At 38.4% G+C, this 16,288-nt stretch overlaps 1 long non-coding RNA gene across 1 annotated transcript; it reads left to right on the plus strand.

Annotated features, from left to right (window-relative positions):
- Positions 1 to 83: 83 nt before the first annotated feature.
- Positions 84 to 11,193, plus strand: LOC117959669. Its single transcript, XR_004659991.1, has 3 exons — positions 84 to 218; positions 4,672 to 4,674; positions 11,182 to 11,193. It is a non-coding gene; the product is annotated as an uncharacterized LOC117959669 (long non-coding RNA).
- The last annotated feature ends 5,095 nt before the right edge of the window (positions 11,194 to 16,288 follow it).

A 16,288-nucleotide genomic window follows, 5' to 3' on the forward strand; every position in this document is an offset into this window, starting at 1 on the left:
AAGTTTCCACAAATTATCACTGCAGAAGGCTTATGTCATAGGGTTCAAACTTAACTTTTTTGTCCACCAGCCAAATGGCTGGTGAAAGAATGTTCAATTTTTACCAGCCACTCAATAGATAACCATTGTTTTTTTGGCTGGTGAGTGAAGCAAATCTGCCAGCCATTTGCACATTCTACCAGCATTTGGCTAGTAGATGGTGCTAATTTAGAACCCTGGTAAGTGATGTAATAAGTTAAATGCTAAATGTATTGGAGATTAAAACTATGTAGTACTAAAACATACCACATGGTGGTAGCGTTTTGTCAACTTTGAAGTGATACCAGTAGAGCTCACATAGCCCTGAATCCAGTTGTTTTTATCAGAGCAGGGGTAAAATTGTGTGTGTGTGTGTGTGTGTGTGTGTGTGTGTGTGTGTGTGTGTGTGTGTGTGTGTGTGTGTGTGTGTGTGTGCCATTGCTTGTTTGTAACTTGAGGGTAGCATTTGTATTTCCATATTATGTTATGTTATTCTCTTTACATTAATTGAATTAAAAGGTATTGGTAAATGCCAGTTTTCAGTATCAAAGCAATATATATCATAAATTTCCAAAATTCACAGCTGTTTCCAAAGCTATCAAGCCCTTTCGTCTGTAACTGTTGCATCATTCAGTCATGAGCAATTAACTGTCAATGCTAATTTATGTTTTTATTTATTTAACCTTTATTTAACCGGGAAGTCCTTTGAGATTGAAATCTCTTTTCCAAGGGAGACTTGGCCAAGACGGCACACCAGTTGCAATTTAAACAGAAATACAGCATAGACAAAATCACACATAGTGAGTCAAAAGGCCTTGTTAACTGCTTGTATCACACCATTTTATCTTACTAATGTCAATTTCTTTACATTTCTCTTAATGTCAGATGTATGTACTGTATAATATTGCTGCACAATACTGTGTATACGCCTGAGGATTGTCAAGAAATTATCACTTTTTAAGCGTAAGCGCTCAACAGGTTTTGTTGCCTCTATTAGGAAATCTGAAATCCCCATTATGACACTTATCAATTATCAAGTAAATGAAGGTGCAGTGATAGAAGAGCACTATATCAGGAGGTTATAGTGCTCTTTATACTTGTTGAAATACGACTTGGTTAGTTAGTCTGCCCTACAGATTAAATCATCTGCGTGTGTGAGAGCTCTTAATGCTCTCTGTGCCGGAATTGTGTGATTGTGATGAAATACAAATACAAAGCAGACAAATGTCATAATGACATTTGTCTGCTTTGTGAAATGTAGAACAGCTATGCCGTAGATTGTTTCTTGGAATACAGTTCAAAAACAGCGGAACGCACAAGGTCAAAGACCACATTCGACATGTATATTGAGGATTTAAATAGGGTATGTTTTGTTAACACTATTCTATTTGGAATGTGAGCAACCTGTAAAAGTAATGATGCTTTTAATTTCGTTTTTTTTTACATAACTGTAAGCCATTGGCCTCTGATAGCTGAGAATAAAGGAATATGGTCATGGTAGAAAGAGGTCAACCAAATCACAGTATGTTTAAATATTTCCCCTGTGCAGAGTAATTGATGCACCTAGTACACAATAAAAAAAACAATACATTTTCTTGTCTTTATCTGTCTCTGCCCTTGAAATGTTCTTTCCCATAAAATTGTCTCACTTGCAGCATGTTATGTTTGTGTGCTTTGTAACGATCGCTGAGCGCACTACATGTGAGGGCTTGAAATTGATTTGAATGAAGACGCCGCTTCAGAGAGAGGTGGAGAAAATAAGGAGGTGTCTGATACAGAGACAAAAAGGGGCGGAAAAGTGTGGCCAAGGAGAGAGGGCAGCCTGAGCCTGTTTTGCATGCAAAGGGGCTTCTGTGGGAGAAGGAGTTGACAGGGCGCCGCAGTGCTGCCTCCAGCTCTCAGACAACAGCTGCTCAGAAAGAAGAGACGTCCTGAGGGTGCTGCGACATGCCTTGCTCTTTCTCCATCTTTCTTTTCACCTGTCTGCCTCTTCTTTTCACTGAACAGACATATGCTAGACACGTGCTCTACACTGCCTTCTCCACATTCACAGACATTATTTCTCAATGAAACACACACACACAAAGACATGGGATTCATAAGAAATTGGCAGGCTGCCTGTGCTCAGACTAGACACCAAAAATAAAGGATGTTTATGACAAATAATTATCAGCAAAAACATGACAAATAAATATTTTTACTCTACTGAGTTGACAGAAATTCAAGGAGATGAGCCATTGTACTGTATTAATATCAAAACCAATTTTAATTTATTTTTATTTGCATCAGTATAATTTGGTTACTTTTGATGTTTGTGCATTAGATGTTGATCCATTTCCTCATGAAAAGAATAGAAAATAAATTTCGGCTGAGTGATTTCATCCACAACCTGAGAACCTCATACTGGAACATTTCTATTTCTATTGTCACCACGTCTTGTGTGAGAGTGATGCCTTAATATCACACAATAACATTGTAAGATTGTTAATGTGACTCAAATAATTTAAGAACAATGAAACCTATCCTTTGTTGACACAAAAGCTCATTAAGGAAAGAATCTTCAGCAACTGTCCCCATGTTGAGCATGCATTAGCAGTAAATGAACATTTATTAAATGGTTTAAATGGTTTATTTCACACTACAACGTAATTATAAGCAGATATGAACTGATGTATTAGTCAACATCCATAGGATGAGGCTGGTAAATAAACACAGTAAAACAGTATAATTATATAAAATATGTCCTCATAGGAGAAGATATAATTCCTGGCAAACCATTTTATAAGCAATAAAATACATCCTTACATCTGCATACAACTACAATATAGTGTGTTATAAACCATTCATTAAATTTTTGTATACTGCTTATACATGCAAAAACAGGTCTCGTATACTCATATCAAAACATCAGTGACCCTTTAATTTCACATCAATACAATTAATGAAAACAAAATGAGTGCATGACAAATATATTAATGGTCACCCCACATCTATATGCATGCTATACATTAAAAGAAATAGATTTAAAATAAAATCAGAAGCCAGCTTTTGTTATTATTACCTTTACAACTTTAGAGACCCAATTCTAAAATAAAAACCTTCAGACAAGATGCTAAGAATTTAGGGTGAAATAATTACTGTACCTCATGAGAAGGATTCTAGCAGAAAAAGAACCTTCTATGTGGCTTAAAAGAAATTTAAATACATTCCAAACCAATATTTTGTGTCAGTAAATAGGAATGACAATGTCATCTTAACAACAAATCAGGAAAGTGATTTCACAGCTTTTTCAGTTTGCTTTGAATTGATAGCACATAAAAGGACAGAAAGGTTTTTTTTTCTTTTTTTTTTGCCCTTGGTTTGTCAATATAAAAATGGAGAAGGGATTGCAGAGGCGTGAACAGGGCATGCTCTGATCTCCAGACAGAAATAAATCAATTTCTGAGTGCAAGCAGTTTGGAGACATCCAAAGACGAAGTTAAGTTACAGTGTAAAACAGTAAGGTTGTAGAAAGGTCAGTGGGGTTTTAGAAATGTAAAAGTAGTATATATTTTGATCAAGAAGACTCAATTAAGAAGCTAAAAATCCATACAAACTATACTATCCAGTTTCAAGTGATGACTAAATGGGCTTTTCCCCAACATATCCTTTGGGTGAACCCTTATCTCTCTCAGGCCTGATGGGAGATTTAATCCCTCAAGTGTGTCCTAGGTCTGTTCTGGGGTGTCTTCCCAGTTGGTCATGCCCGAGGACACCTCTAAACAGAGCCTGGCTTTGTGATGAGATGCCCGATCCACTTAAGCAGGCTGCTTCCTCACAGCACAAAGAAGCAGTTGTTCAATGTCGATGCTTTCCAAAATCATTGAGCTCTCTTTAACAAACAGGGAGACAAGCCACCAAGCGGAGAATCCTCATTGTATCTTCAGTCTCATCATTTCTGTCACTGTTTGTGAGGATTTAAATGAGGACTGACTGATCAATTGAGAGTTTCACTTTAACTCTCACTTCACCGCCACATGCTCTTACTAGGCCTGCCAGCCAATGCCCCTAACTGATGATCAATTTCACAAACCATCACAACTGAACTCCTCCACTTGTGGCAGCTGCTCCCTCACCCAGATTGACTAATCCATTTTCTTCTGCATCATCTTTAAAACTCTCCACTGAACATCAAAGGTCACAATCCTTTAAAGCCACAAGGACAGAAACATCCACAAAAAGCAGAAATGCCACCAGAGTGTCATCAAATGTCAATTGTCCCATATTTGCATTTGAATTAAATTTTACTTCTGCTCAACATTGTTATTGCCTCCACCAAGGAGGTCATGTTTTCGGTTTGGTTTGGTGGTTTGTCAGCAGGATTACGGAAAAACTACTAGCCCATGTTTTCATGAAACTTGGTGAAATGGTAAAGCATGCGCCAGGGAAAAAAAAACTTACATTTTGGAACGGATCTGAATGTTTACTTAAGTGTCTGAATCCTCTCCATATTTGACACTTAAGTTTTACAATCTGTACAAAAACCATCATAAAAAAGTTTTTTTAACATTAGATGTAGATTTTGATGCGTACAGATAGTTGTAGATAGCATACAGATAGTGATAAGTTTAAAAATAGTAAAAACTATATTAAAGCTAGTTAGAGTCTATTGAGTTTGTCTTGACTTTATTTTTTAACTTTCATTTTTTAAATTTTGTATGAATAGTTACTTATGATAACATCAGGGATATTCAACCACGTGATGTCATCAAGCAACAGCCCATCACAATTTAACCCCTGACTAATTAATGTGTTTGACAAATACATTAGTAGTTTAGTATAAGTAACTTGGGTAATGTTGGCTGGGGTGGAAGAAGTATACTGTAAACTTGTACAAATCTAATAAAGGGCAGGGCAGAGCCTCTAATGTTTGCCTGAACTCTGACGGCTTCCACTCAGTAAGGAAATACTTCATGGTGGATGTATTTGTAACACATCCACCTTTCTTTGTAATAGCCAAAACTCAGGTACCCTCGTCACTAAATTGTGCTTCTTGGTCTTGGAAGTACTGCTCTGTTCCCATTGTAGCTAGTTTGCAGGGCACACTAACGTTGGTACCTTACATTATAGCAGATAAAGACTTGTTAATGCATTCCTTACACTTTTGTTTTTGTGTTTTTGTTTTTTGAAAGACTAAAAAAATAGAGAGAGTCCTTTTTTTTTTTAATGCAGAATATCTCACCACAGCTCCTTGCACACTGAGAAATTAAAACTGTAGAAGGTCACAAAGTACTTTTGTATATATTTCCTCGTTGCAGTGTTTCCCTCAGAAACTCAGAAACTGAGCTGGTTTTATTCTGCTACCAACTATGTAACATTTGCCCTTTTCCCAACCCTCCTGGGAAATCCTTAAAAAATAAGAATGCTAGTCAGCTGTGGAAAAGTGCTTACAGCATGCCCTTAGGATAGATTACCCTATTGGCCACTGTCTAAAATTAAATGTTCATTGAAAAGGGCATGCTGGCTTTGTTTTTTAAGTTAGCTTATAGTAGTAATGGTAATGGTTTGCTCAGATATTAATTCAGGATTTAGTGATGCTTAACCTATTTTACTTCAGAGACCTTTTGGTGGGTTCATTATTGGAAATCTAAATCATGAACTTTATGCAAGTGTATTGAACCTAAATAAAAATTCTAATGATGCAAAATATGTTACCCTAAATTACAGGGAAATATGCATAAATGGTTGATAATACATGCAAACAAATTCCGTTTGAAGCACAGCTAAAGAAAATTACACCTTCAAAATTCCCCTTAGTATATACAGTCTGTGATTTTCAAATGTTTTGCTACCAAAAGCAATGACAGCTGTTCAAATCTTAAGAGAGAGAATGTTGAGTAGAAGAGGGGCGTCACAGAGGTGGTAGACTGTATACGGCAGATGAATATGTGATGATTGGACAGAGCACAGAAAACCTGTGATTATAAATTACAGTTGACGCATCTGGGCCAGGTTCTGTCTCTAATGCGGTAATTTGAATACTGATTGGAAATAAAACCTGTTTTGTTGTGTTTTACATTTGTTCAATACATGATATGTTTGTCAGATGTGAAGTGACCCCCAAGCCAATTTGAAAACCCTTAAACCAGTTTCCTAAAAGAGCTGTTGAAAAAAGGCTGTTCCTATTAACACCAGTACACTGATGACTACTGCTGTGCTGGAATAAATACCAAAATGGTGTTAGATTGGGGAAATTTCATTAAATCAGAGTCAATATTGGGCAACACATCAAAAGTTAACCTCATGGTAGCACTAGAAGAAAGGTCAGGGGATCACTAGTGTCATTGTGATTCATCGTCCAGGAACAATGATTGTCGTTTTGGAGTTTGGCAATCCATCTAGTCCACAGTATGTTGATATTATTCACTGAATAATTGAAAAGTTTGACCTGCTAGGGTACTAAATCACCAAACCCAGTAGATTTGATCCTCTCGGGACCATCGATGTCTGTATCCAGCAATGATATACAGTAATTCTGAAGTGGTGGGCTCACCGACAGACTGACTTTCTCTAGCCATGGGGCCACATTTTTAGCCTGGCTAAAAAAACAACTTTATTAGTAACATACATCACATAAGGGAGCTGTGGCTCAGTGTTCAAGCGGTTGCCTGTTAATTGGAAGGTTGTTGGTTTGATTCCTGGCCCTGCAGTACCGTGTTGAAGTGCCCCTGGAGCTGCTCCATCGATGTTATAAATGTGTGTAAGTGTTTACCTGTTGAGCAGGTGGCACCATGTACAGCAGCTTCGGCCACAGTGTGTGAATGGTTCCTGTACTATGTAAAAGTGCTTTGAGTAGTTGTTAAGACTAGAAAAGTACATAAGTGCAATATAAAGAAAAATAATTGAGCTCTAAAACTATATTTTTACACAGGGCCCTCATTAAACAGAGTGCCTAAAATAATCAAATAGGGCAGGGTTCCTTAGTGGTTTAAACTATCAAACTAATTTGCAATTAATCAAATAGCCTGCAATAAAGTTCAAGATTTCAAGTAACACTCGAACGTTACCGTTGGTGGCGCGTGCATGTGCGTGCGTGCGCACCTGCGTACTCGCGCACCACGCGGACATATGCGAACGCTCAAGAGGTTGCCTTCGCAGGCTGTGTGTTTGCCGTCCATAGCAGACTTTTGGGGGTTTCCTGACGTGTTTTCGCATTCCTTGTCTGCGCGAGTGTCTTATCAGTAAGTCACATGTTCTTGTGATGTTGTTAAGACTGAGAACGGACATTTCTTTGGGTTGATAAACTCTCAGTTTATAGAGTTTATGACAAGTTTAATTAGCACGTGAAATTGGCTAGGTGTGACGGCGAAGTTTGTTTGTGTTTGGTACTGTCATTTGTTATCAGTCACGGCTGAACTGTGTCAGGATACTTGATTGTGTGTTCTGTAATACTGTTCTGTTAAGATATTGTTGAGTAACGTTGGTTTTTTTACATTTTCAACATAACTTAGTGTTACTGACTATTGTAACGTGACGCAAATAACGTCAGCTGTTCTTTGACGTCATTACCGAAATGGGTGTTAGCATGATGGTAATTTGCTTTATTATCATTATTAATGTGATTGATTGTGTTTCATCCTCAGAAAGGCCTAGTTCTGAATAACCTAACATGCATATATTTTGCACTATCCTATGTTTCAGACCCCACACCTTGGCTACCATTTGATGTAGGCCTATTGCTGTGCTGTATTAAGGAATACTAACTAAAAGGTAAAAGCTCCACCTGTTTCCTGTCTAGTGAGTTCCGACCAACACCCCAGGCCGGTATTTGAAACCTTTTCCATATAATCCGTCCATCTGTGTTTCTGCCCTTCTTATAGCGTGATAAATAGAACGGATGTCAGGAAATGGGAAATTGCACCTTCAAGATGAGCTAAAACAGACTCTCCGTCCTCAACACGCCAAAATGTTGTCACATGTTTTTAGTCATTGGTCATGGGCATTCCACTTCTTTACTGTAAGAACTGCTTTGTTTGAGTAGACATGGTCTGCTCTAGTTGTGTGGAAAAATAGGATCAATATTTTTGAAGGTTTGAATGCTGTGTTTTATTAATTGTCAGCATTTAGAGACCTTAAGGACTATGATGACTTGTGTCCTTAATGACTTGAGGTCATGATTGAGTTAGCGAAAATATCAGTGTAGAATCACTTCTGCAACATTCAGATCTTACTTTGGGCACCTCCTTAACCAGAGCTAGAGTGAAAACAAACAGGGGTTATGGGATCAGGACTGAGAACTGCTGTTAGCTATTATACCAAGGTGAGAAAACTGACAAAACGGTTGTTGTTCAACTTAAATCAATAAACTGTGCTTGGTCAGTAGCACAATCCAAATTTTTTCCATTCCCTATGGTGCCTGTCCCCAGCAGATAAACTCTAATGATAGTGGTGAGACCCCCTTTCTTTTGCATGGAATCAAATTCCTTTTTTATGTAAGTTGTGTTATCATGTAGTTGGAAGATTATTAACTTTGATATTCAAAGTACAAAGCATTTGTCCAGTGTCCAGATATGAGGCCCCAGTGGCCAGTTAGGTCAGTGGGTAGAGCAGACACACATATACTTGGATGTTTATGCCTTGACGCAGAGGTCCAAGGTTGGAATCTGACCTGTGACAATTTTTCTGCCTGTTTTCCCCCTCTCATGCTCCCTTTCTCACCTAGTTGTCCTATCAAATAAAGGATGGAAAGCCCCAAAAGAAAATCTTAAAAAGATATTAGTCCCTAATGGGATTTACAGTACTTGTTTCTAAAATATGGTGTCAACCAGTGTATAGAGTGATACAATATAGAGTATGTAAACAGGGATAGGGAAATGGTCTTGGTAAAGTAAGTCACAGTTAATTCCCCTTTTATTTATTTTGTTATAAAGGCACATCATACAAAACATTCCATTCTATGCATTTCAATTTCACTATAAGGCTGTATTTGTGTAAGCAATGCAATATCCCATTTTAATAACCTCTCTTGGAAAAACAACAATTCCTCCTGGTCTGAGTACATAATAATTATTTGTATTTGACCTCAGAAATCACAACGCACTCATGTAAGCTGTCAAAAAAATGCATTGTCATGAGCCAAGGTCAGTGCTGTGTTAGTAAACACACAGTTCCTCAACCACCTGCCAGGAAATATGCACGATAGGAACTCAGAATTGAAAAATTGTTTTTTGTTATCTGGAAAAGGGTTATTATCGTACCAAACTATTAGGGGGTAGGGAAAAAATCAATTCATAGAAGCACCCCGATTATCTCTGGAACGACTCAATGCTCAATTCTGATAAGTTAATAATTGATTATTAAAAAAAAAAAAAAGGGTTGGTTTTTATTTAGAAGTTACTGTCTCCAGCAGGGACGTCACTAGGATTCAAAGACGGGGTGCTTAGCCCCCAGGGTATTTGTAACTTGGCATAGTCAATGCAATAACCTGAAAATAACCTGAAACCTAAACGATTTGGTGTGTGTGTACTGTATGTAGGATTGCTTTCATTTTATTTTCACATGTGTATCTTTTGAAATGTGCTCATCTTTAGCTTACATTTAGGTAACAGCTACATATTTATTTAATTTATCACAGCCAGTGAATGCAGAAAGTTAAATTGGTTACAATATAGCTAGCATGTATAATAAATATAAATAAAAAATGTAGTTTAGGCTATGCATAGTGCCTAGACATGCCAACAAATGCTTATTGTTAGAAAAAGAGAAATCAATCCTCAGACCTAAAGACCTCTACTGACCTCAATCCCACCGGCTCCCTCAGAATCAACTGGCAATCTCCTGCTTCTCTTTCTCTCTGCTGGAATATCTTCCAATATCCATCCCATCTGTTCAATGAATTGAATGGTACAACGGTACAATAGCATTAACAGGGACCCTATGGCATTTAGTTTTCAGTGACAACAGCATTCTATGGGGATTGATATTGTTTTAGAATAGGCCTACTAGAGATAGGCTATATTATTGGGATAGAATAAAGAGTTGTGATTAGCCTGCTAAGTTAACCATTTCTTGTATTTTACTCGTTCACTCTAGCTAGACTATAGTCTTCCATTGCAATTCAAAATATCTCCTTTCCTTTACCTCAAGAAAATGTAGCTGAGGTAATTAAAAATAACTTACAACTTTACTCTCTTATCGTATCACTTTGTGTAATCAATCTTCCTTTCACCATTAGTTTGTTTATAGGTGTATGTGGGCGGGAGGGTGCATAGCAAGTTCAGACCAAAGAGTAGCAACGAGACAAGATAAATCCTCCAGTTACTTGCAAAGCTTCGGTCTGCAACGCTCTGAAAGCTGCCAGTTCACACCAATGCACCGTACGGTGCGGTGCATCATCTTGATAGCACATCTAACTTTGTACTTCTGTCTAACTTCTGACTTTTTGGCTATTTTTTGTATATTTGTTGGGTCTATATGAATAAGGATACAGTTATTGATAAATCAAGTTGTTATTGTTCTTAGTATCATTTAGGGGTGTTTAGCAACATTTAGGGTAGCTTCATCCCCCCTAAAATAGGCCTAACAACGTCCCTGGTCTCCAGACATGTTCAAATCAGAAAACAGAGTGACTGAAAGAGGATGAGATAATGAACAACTTAGTTTAGGCAAGAGTGCAGAAATAAATCTGGCCAAAAGGACAAAGAAAATAGAATTTTTATATAAACACCTGATCTAATAAGACATACATAAAATAATTAGGTGAAACGTATGTTGGCTGTTCATCTACTACATCACATTACGTCTGACCACCTCATGTTTCATGTTCTAAGAAGCCAATTGTCCACCTTTTAAAAATGACATGGCAAATTACTGTGAGAGAAGGTGACTTTCACAAGCATGTTTAAGGCTTAAGCATGAAATGACTACAATAAATACATAAAAACGTAGACAAAACATTTAATCAAAACTTGTGTGTGACAAATACTGCATGTCAAAATCTAACAAACTCAGATTTATGTGTATTTTTTTTCATTTTTTTCAATTCCAAAGTCTGTACTCGGACTCACAGACTTTGGTGCCTATTCTCACAAAATTTGTATAGGCTTAGGGTTGTCTAATTTCAAAGGGCGTGAGGGTTTGAGTACACACTTAATGATCCCTTTTTGTGAGTCTGCATCGGTGCAGACATCACCAAAGGGAATTACCCACAGTTCAAAGTGTTGTCTTTTACCGCCGGAGACCATGGGGAAATCCGTGAATTACAAAAAGGTAAACAACAGCAGGACACAACCACAGAACGGACCTGTTGTCCAGTTTGTTGAAAATATTTGGAATTAGTCAGCCTTCTCCTGTGCCTTGGCCGTGTGGAAAGCAACACATTTAGAATTAAAATACCCAAACGGTGTCAGCAACATCTTTGTCATCGAACGTCACTAAGGTAACGTGATCTCTTGAAGTGCTGTCCCATCCCATTCATACGTTTCTGAGCCCCTGTAGCCTCACACACTTACTCATTTAGCACCTGAGATCAATTAAGTCTGTGAGTCTTTAGGCCTTAGTCCTCAGGGCTTACTTTGGGATTGAGCCACAGTATTTCTTCATCCTGAACAATTCATGCATCTGGTTGCAGCTTCCCATAGGCAGTCAGGGGGAGCTTCAAACGAGTTTTGTCCATCAAGGGAGTTTCAACCAATCCTCATCTTCCTGTTGCTCAGGAAGGAGGAAGGACAGAAAGCATTCCACAGAGACAGCAGCTTTGTAGTTTGAATAGACAGTGGTTAATATTTAAATCAATCAATAAATAATCGTGAGAGAATGTGTTTTTTATGGGTAATATACTGACTTGTGAATGGGTTCAGAAACTGTAAAAGTAACACCTGTAGAGATTCAGATGATTTCTGAAAAGGCAGTGTGTGGTGCTAGTAAAAGAGAGACAAATGGCTATTTTCTAGTGCCTAAAAATGACAGAGCCACCCTGTATCTGTTTCTGGTTAATGCAGCTACTGGATGGAACAAACATTGTTTTGTATGCTCACCTTGAATAAATTCTTGGAGTTGGTTTATTCATGGAATTGGATCATCCAAAAGCTGCTGACTCTTTTTTTAAAAGTTGAGAAAAATCCCCCATCCCTCCTGCTCTGTGCTGTGGTCCCTCTGCATCAGTGCGATATTGTTTGTGATTTCTTTCTCCTCCTTTATCCTTTTATTCACTATTCCACACAGTGAAAGGCTTGACGTGCAGTGCTTTAGCAGGAAGGATGGGCTCTTGAACAGCTATATTATGTTATCCGAAGCTCAGCCTCTCCCCGGGTCCCTGCTCAGCGCTCAGAAAAGACCTGTTGTGTGGAGATACCGGCCTGTCACGCTGATCGGCTGCAATGTTTACCTGCTGCATTGCAGTCAAGGTCAGTGATTTGGCTGTAGCCCAATTTATGGGCATTAGGTGAGACATGTGTGAGCGAAGAGCTGTTAAATGTTTATTACACAGACCTGCTACTGTCTGCTATTTCACCCACCACCTTTTTGAACTACAGGCTAAGATGGATGGGGATTTAGTGGTCGGTCTACTGTAAGTAATTCTCCTTAGTCAATTAGGCTTGACAGGAGGTGTTGATGCACTGATGATGAGCTTCCATGAATCTTCTTCTCTTGTCATTATTGGGCTTCACCACATAAACCTGTAGAGATCTAATTGGGGCAGGAAGTGTGAATTAAAAACCAACAACATATCTACCGGACTCGTGTGTGGTTGGGTGGACATGCACGAGCTGTTGGATGCAAAAACATTAAGAAGAGGGTCAGATATATTGAGTCCCTCTATAAAGAGCTTTACCTGTGTTGCTAGACCCAGGCTAACCTTTGCTGCTATTGCTGTCTGGCGTCTGGTGTGTTCTTGCTGCAAATAGAGATTTTAATTGTTTTTCAGGGTCATTATTATTCAACCACGGTGTGTGACGCTGGCAGTAGATCCATAACAGAGTAGCAGTAGGGTAATCAATCACAGTGTCTGCAGCAACACTTGACACGTGGCATCTAAAATCCAAAACTTGTAAGCAATACATACAAAGCTCTGTGGTGCTTTTGAAGCTTTTCCAAATTATTTTCAGGATGAAGCTTCAAGGAGAAATTTGTAGTGATCTCCAAATCACAGCGCTCTTTCAAACAATATTACATTAGTTAAATCAGATTTAGAAAGCAGCAAGATTCAGCTGATCCAGAGGATAATTTTTATGCACCATCTCACTCTCCAAAAAGGTCTGAATTAGAAAATGCTTTGCCTGTTTTGTCTTTAAAAACTTTGCTTTTAATCTAAAAAGACAGCGTATTTAGAAACCATATTCTTCCTAACAAGTGTACATAAATAAACAAGGGGACGAAGGGATCACTGTGTCTGTACACACTAAAATCATTGATTATGTAGTCTTTTAGATAGTATGTTTACCACGTTATAGTGTTGTCCAAATGTTTAATGATTTTCAATGGCTGCCACATGAGAGGAGTGACCTAAGTTTCAATCTCTCCAGCTGAACCCTTACATAGTCCTCTACACAGAATTTCCTCTATAGTAAATAACTGCAGACAAAGCCATAGAGAAGAGGTCTAAGCAGGTCAAATAAGTGAGACAACTACATGTCTGTTGTGACAGAACAAACGGAAAAAAACTAAAGATAGGTTGTAATTTTTTGTGATATGTTTAAGCCCCATTTATATGATACTGTATTCAGCCGCAAATGATCACACAACTGCATGGTGGATACCACAACCTAATGTCTGTTATCTGAAGGCAACAGCTTCAAAGTTCTCTGTGATACTCTGTCACTTGAAAAGGAAGTAAATAAAGGGCAATCACAGTGGGGGGGTTATCGAGTAGACAAGTTGTTCTGCTGTATTTACTGCTCAGTCAAACAGGTGACAGAGAAGGATTTCTCCTTAGTGAGAGGCATGCTCGCCCAACTGTTTTTCTTTTTTTTAACTTTTCAAGAAAAGCCAAGAGAATGTAGCCTGGTCCTACCAGACTCTCGTACATTTCATTTGTACAGAGAGTCTGGTCACTCAAGTGACAAGTGTTAACTTATTTGGAGGCGGGTACTCTGTTGAAGTTTAAAACTATTGGATCTCCCTAGAGCTACTCTGGATCTTCAATGACTAATCGCTAACGTTTGGTCATGACGTTGGCTTAGCATTACTAACTTTGCCCTTTTAGCTAACTGTTTTACCACTAACGGAGTTAGTTAGAAAATCTAACTTTTCCCGAAACCCGTGGGGAGGATGGCCACAAACAAAACTCAGCGAAGATTGTTCTTGCTTGGGCTTTAACTTGTAGATATTCAGGGGCGTTGCCGCAACGGACTGAATGGCTTTGGTCGCATCTTTCTCCACCGCCGTTTCGGCTTGCGCACAACCTCAACGTCAGCGTACTCTGCCACTCCCTCTGTTCGCCGATTGGACCGGTAAAGATTTGACCAGAGAAAACCCAAGAATATACTGCAAACCCAGACGTAGTACCAAAGGAAAAAGGAAAATTGAGTGGAAGTATGTAGGAAGGTGGAGCCAGGCTTAGGAGAATGGCCCTTTAAGTGTGCAGCTAGAGAAACCCCTATGTGTGCGTAGGCTGAGTCACAGCAAGCTGCTTTTATACGTCAGGTTTCAATCTGGATTACAACCCCCTGCTGAATACAGTAGATCTTTTTTTGTGACACAATTAATGTGCAGTCATGAATAATTTGTCGTTTTTCTCATGGTGAGGAATTATTTCAGTTAGTCATGTGTGAGCAGGGAAAATAAGAAACGTCCTAGTCATGGGAAATAGAAATGCTTTGTTTGCCAAACTAATTTATGAGACTCTCCCAATGTTGTACCCCTGTTAGATGACACATGCAAAGCAGCCAGAGCGGGGTATTCCAAAATTAATAAAGTGTGTAACTAGACTATGGTGGCAGCAAACCCAAGCTGTGAACATGACCGATGGACTGAGAGGAGAAGGCTGTGACCCCTTGATTGTTTAGAGGGAAACGACACAGATGAGACAGAAAACAGACATTTTGACTCACAGAATTCTAGTTGAATTAGTGGACAGGGTGGAGGTATAGAATTACTGTCTAGTTTTGCTCATCATAACGGACCTTTTCAATTTTAATCTTCCTTGTTTTTATTATACTCTGATGACACCTAGTAGTTACATTTTTCCAAGACACATTTAAATGGCTAAACAAATTTTGATAAAATAATCTATTCGGAAAAAAAAATCTAGTTTCTTTTTAAAATTAAACTCTAATATCTGAAAAAGTCAGCAATGTCATCTGCTATACAGCCCTTACTAGAAAAGGAAATAAAACATTTCAAAGACAATTTATGCACATTACTTTCTGGAACTATTATATGTAGATGACAGCCTTTCATTTCATTTTAGATTGCTTTATCATCAATGGTCTTATGGATGAGTCTAAAGCACTTGACTTTGGGGGGAGGATAGGTATCTGGAGGCTCAAAATGACTGTTTATATTGCTTCAAAAAAGACAATACTCTCCTTTTGGACAGACCCATTCAGCATCTATGTGTTACATCACTTTCACAAATTAAAAACAATTGACCTAGCAGTAGCATCTGGGTGTGCTGCTTCAGAAACACAATACAAAATGAATCCCAATACACACATGCAATCTTCATGATTGCAGGAGCAGCCCATTCTTGGAAACTGATCTATCTATGTGATGTCAGAGCTCATGTGCATGGATGAGATTAATATGGCAATTGCGTTGAAAGACCAGTCTTTTCATGAGAAGTGTTTTCATCGGGCTGCTATATCTAAATTAGACAGCGGCTGTCTGTACATAAATCTTTCTACTTCGAACAATGCCATGTCTTAACTGGCAGGGCAGTATAGGCCAAATATAATCACCTGCAGGGTGCATAAAAACACATTATTTGCATTCCTGAGTTGTGACTAAGTGAACATTTCAGGGATTGAAAGATATGATACATATGAAGATAAGGGAAGGACATGTATGGGAGCAGATGGGAGGCTGTTGGAGAAAAGACAAAAACTAAAAGGGAAAATAAAGAGAAAATTAGAACCAGAGAGACAGATGTAATGGCTTATCCAGAATTGAGTTTTGCCATTGTTATTCATAGAATGGCATGCTTGGATTAGGAGAGGTTTCTCACTCACATAACATTCTCATGGCCTGAAATTGCCACTTAATTCAATGACAATGCAATAAGAACTGGCATGATTACAAGGAAAAAAAGCAGCATTGACACAGCCTGGCAGGGAGCACGATGGTTTAAAGA

Source organism: Etheostoma cragini, chromosome 16 (assembly GCF_013103735.1).
Source record: "Etheostoma cragini isolate CJK2018 chromosome 16, CSU_Ecrag_1.0, whole genome shotgun sequence".
Classification (NCBI taxonomy): Eukaryota; Metazoa; Chordata; class Actinopteri; order Perciformes; family Percidae; genus Etheostoma; species Etheostoma cragini.